Source organism: Rhinolophus sinicus, chromosome 5 (genome assembly GCF_057876585.1).
Source record: "Rhinolophus sinicus isolate RSI-liver-muscle chromosome 5, RSI-T2T, whole genome shotgun sequence".
Classification (NCBI taxonomy): domain Eukaryota; kingdom Metazoa; phylum Chordata; class Mammalia; order Chiroptera; family Rhinolophidae; genus Rhinolophus; species Rhinolophus sinicus.
Window position 1 is genome coordinate 16,570,469 of NC_142505.1, and position 4,664 is coordinate 16,575,132.

The 4,664-nt window shown below is 49.8% G+C and overlaps 1 long non-coding RNA gene across 1 annotated transcript; it reads left to right on the top strand.

Moving 5' to 3' along the window:
• Nucleotides 1-213: 213 nt before the first annotated feature.
• Nucleotides 214-1,419, top strand: LOC141567094 (uncharacterized). The gene is made up of 2 exons (XR_012489490.2): nt 214-510; nt 994-1,419. It is a non-coding gene; the product is annotated as an uncharacterized LOC141567094 (long non-coding RNA).
• Nucleotides 1,420-4,664: the final 3,245 nt, after the last annotated feature.

Consider the following 4,664-nt stretch of genomic DNA (forward strand, 5'->3'; position numbering starts at 1 on the left):
CCGGTTGGCTACTGCCTCGTCCAAAAATAAGTCTCTCTTTAGCCCCACCTGGTGGTCCTTGTGCTTTCCTACCACAATTTAAACTGAAAGCTGCAAAAATTTACAGAAAATCCATTTACAGTCCTAGGTTTGAGGCACACAGTTAACTGGGAAGAGTTTTCTAGACACGAAAATCAGAAAACATATCTGTCTAGAATTAGGTTCTCTCTCTCTTTCTCTCTCTCTCCCTTCCTCCCTCCCTCTCTTTCTTTTCCTCCCTCCGTCGCCCCCTGCCTTTTGCCACAAAACGTGGTTACAATTTATTTCAAAGCTAACAACAGAGCTAAAAGCCCACATGACACCCCTAGAAACCTCCTAGTGGGAAGGTGGTGCTGGCTGAGCAGACATGAATTCATAGCACAGCAGGAACCAATCTGTCATATGGAGGCTGTGAAAAATCTTCCGAATTTCCACGATGGAGAAGAGCAAACCGGCTGAACAGAGGCATAATTTGGACGTTGTAAGGAGAAGGTACACTTTAGCTCGGAAACCCAGAGTGCACAGACAGCTTCCAGGCAGGAATGTGTAGCTTGGCAATTATTAGGGTGTTATTAGGTAGACATATTGATTGATTAATATTTACATACAGGGTGTGTAATGCACGTGTGAGAAAGGGTAGAAAAGTTTATGGAGGGTTTGGGAGGTTCCATTTCCTCCAGAAATACCGATACCATAGACTGTATAGCCCTAGACTTCTGGAGAGTCCCAGATCTGGGGGACAATGTGCGGGTATCACTGCGGACTTATAAAAAGCTTGGCGGCTTCACCTGGAACTTCCCACACTATTGTCTAACCGCTGCCCCCTGGAAAGCTGACCCCTCGCCGGGCCTGCCTCCCAGGTTGCACTATTGCTCCGGCAGCAGCACGACGGTGGGACGGAGCTGGCGCAGCAGTGAGCTGACAAATATCATTTTAAATTAAAGAGTATATTTTAAACTGTTTCACATGTTACAGGCACAGATGGTGAAGATCCATGCCGTCGGACACAGCTGTGCTGAAGAGGGAGCAGGTGGGGCTGTGGCTCATCCTGCCACCGGCGGCTTCTGACACGGTCCCCTCCCAGCGGTGCCGCCTCCTGCCCTTGGCCTGGGGGTCTTGCTGGCAAACCCTAGCCCACCTACGCCACGTCAGAGCTCCTTACTGTCCTGAAATGGGGTTGCTTGCGACTAAGGACAATGTCCAAAACCATTTTACAACACCCAAGATACGTCTCTTTTTGTCTTAATATTTGGGGTGATGGTTATATTGTTTAGGATCATGTTTGCTGTTGTACATTTATTTTTCTTGCAGTTTGGTTATTTTTACAAGGAGAGAAGTGAAAGAAGAGTGGAAGCAATGTGCTATTCAATGACTCCAATAAAATGCCCAGATATTCCTGCAGACCCCCCAGCATTTGGAGACCACTGAAGTCACGTTCCCCTCCCCGTGACCCTCACATGGACCTAGGGCACTGGCTTTCAAAGTGGGGGTCCCTGGCTCCACAGCATCAGGGAAATGTACATTCTCAGGCCTCGCCTAGATTTACTGACTCAGCAGAAACTCAGGAGTCGGGCCCAGCCATCTTCATCTTAATAAGCCCTCCAGGCAATTCTGAGGCTCTCTCAAGTTTGAAAACCAATACCCAGGGAACCCAATGCAGGTGTGTTCAGGGGAGGTAATGCCCTGACCCAGCGCTCTGGCTTTAAAAGAGTCTATTTCCCATTGCAAAACTAACACATTCCTTGCTAGCTCAGATCTGTTAGGAACTCCTAGAACTCTGGTTCTTGGGTCGGCCTGGATTTCTGCATCTGCAGATGAAGGGCCAGATCTTGAATTATGGTGAGGGCATCAGGGTAAAGGCATCTCCTAGCTCTATCCACAAAGGTCCTTTCTGCTTCTCCACCAGCAGTTCTGGGCTCAGAGAGGACAAAGGAGAAGTTTGTCGGCTCAGTGGGAGCTGACAGTGCAGTGCTGAAGACAGCTGTGGAAACAGATCCTTGTCACGCAAACTGATTAGTGCTGTAAGCAGGCCTGAGCCAGGCACCTGGGCACGTCACATAGCCCTAGGGAACACAAGGATACATGTTCCCTTCACCTCTCCTGCCCCGGCAGAGAGCCAGCAGCCAGGCAGGGAAAAGGCACAGAAAATAAAGCATCTTCTCTTCCCACATGGCATTGTTCCTGCTCCTTCCTGCTGAGAGGACAGCGACAATGCCCAGGTGGGGTCTGCCTGGCTGGACCCCTGGAAGCAGTTAGGGAAAGGAGGAAAAGAGGCCTCCCCACAGGGCAAGCTGGCTCTTTCTGAAGCTCCAGGTGATGTTGATGATGGTGGTGATGGTGGTGGTGGTGGCAGTGGTGGCGGTGGTGTGGCCATGGCAATAGCGGTGGTGGTGGCAGTGCTGGTGGAGGTGGCGGTGATGATGGTGGTGATAGTAGTGGTGGTGGTGTCGTGTGTGTGTGTGTGTGTGTGTGTGTGTGTGTGTGTGATGGTGGGTACATTTGCAAAGAAAGAGAAAGGCTGTCTCTTCCCTGCATACCGTTAATTACTAAGACGCAACAATTGAAACTAAATTTCTAGAACTCTATGAACAAAGTCATCTCAGCCTGAGGTTTTGCCACACACCCCCATTTTGGGCTTATTTCTCAATTAAATATTCATCAACATTACTATAGTAGTAATGACAAAGCCAGGATCCTTACTTCTTGGAACTTTAGCAGAGGGAGGCCGTCCACCACAATTCTGACCTCTGCTAAAAGCAAGGGGAGCTTTCTTCTGTCTGTCCACATGGATTCAGGCTCCCCTCCCATCCCCTGCAACTGTCTTCCACCCAGCATTCCATGGGACTTCTCCTGGGAGCTCTGGGTCTCGAGTCTGGAGAACTGGATGCTGCCCCATCCTGGTACCATCATTTATGAGCAAGGCCCTTTACCATTCTATTGTATCCCTTTACCATTGTGTATCCACACTGCAAATTGGAGCAGTCCATTCCTGCCAACCCCAGGGGGATGTGGTGAGGATACAGTGAGGCATCTATAAAATGGGGCCTGGCCCCTGGTGGGGTTTGGTAAATGATTGTACTAAGAAAGTGATTCACAGTGAGTATGTTGGTCTGGAGCCTCTCCTTGGACTGATTTAGACACAGTAAATGGGACCATGGCACTGTGCTCCTTGTCTGGCAGTGCCAAGTCTCTGGTCTCTGCCTGAGGACAGGCTGCCTCATGACCATAAGAAGCCCCAAGCCAGAGCAGAAGAATGGACCTGGGGAATGGTAAGCCAAAAAGGCAAACAGAAGAGCTGAAAAAGAAACCGGCTCTGATTGGGGCATGGGAGGGACACGTGATTCCTTCATTTCATGCCACTGCCAGTGGACAGCAGTGCTGGGTTGCACTTTCTCTTGCACTGGGTGAGCAGAGGCTGGGGGAAGTGGCTGCCCAGCTTTGTTCTAACCACCAAGGCTCATTACCATGCCCAGTGCCCAAGACCTCTAAATGTGCAAGGCTTCCAGGGGCCAAAAGTGGGCTGGAGGAGCGACGGCATTATCTTCTTGGCCTAAAACCTCATCACAACCCACGACAGCCTCACAATGGCTAAAACAAGATTGACTAAGGCATCATAGTCCCCAGGGAGGTGGTGCCTCTGGGCCTGGCTGGAGTCTACAACCCCGTCCTGGAGAGAGACCTTATTCCTGGGAACCCAGGGGATCCGGCTGTGTAGGGAAGAAACCAAAGACTCCACAGTCACTCAGAGGACTTCACTGGGAAATTTCATGGGGAAAAGGGAGAAAACAATGTGCTAGGGAAGCTCCTATACTGAACAACACTGTCTAATCAGTACTACTATTATCTTCACTTTACACACAAGGGAACTGAGGTCCAGAAAGGTCAGGCAATTGCCAGAGACTATAAAGCTGGCAAGAGACAGAGGCAGACCCCAGTATGCTAAGTTTCTGTAGATCCCCCTAAAGCATCCCTTTTCCTGTTGTACTCCGCAGAGTCAGGAAAAAGCCACAATCATTTTCCCTGTTCCTTTTAAAGGAAGGCAGCCCCCAGAAACACTAGCTGGCACCTCCGCAGCTGAGAATGCATTGGGAAGGACATGGGTTAAGGAGTCAGTGTGCCCTGGGCCTAAAACCCAGCAGGACCACTTAAATCCCTCATTTCTTCCAATCCTGGGTCTGCCAAAATGTCAAGGGTTTTCTACATTTTCTCAGCAGTTTTGCTCACCCATAACCACCCTTCCTCGATAGAACTGTGCTGCAGCCCATGTCCTTCCTCTTCCAAAAGTCTTTGCAATGAGCAAGATTCCTCCCACTATTTCTGAATTCATCCACACCTCTAATCCTCCTTCTCCTCCTCCTCCCCCCTCTCCCCTCTTCCTCTCTCCTTCTCTCTTACCCACCCCCACCACCATGGCTTTCTTTATCTGCCTTTACTCCATCTCCATCATCTCCTCCTGCTATCTCTCCTTCTGCTTCTTCTCTTTCTCTCTCTCTTTTACCACTCTCTCCCTACTTCTTCTCCCTTACTCCTTCCCCCAGTTCATCCACAAGACAAAGAGCTAAAAAGATAAGTCAAAACAAGCCACAGTGTCTAAGATGACCCGGAGCTCCACATCCGTGCACAGAATCCTTCAGCATCAACATGGA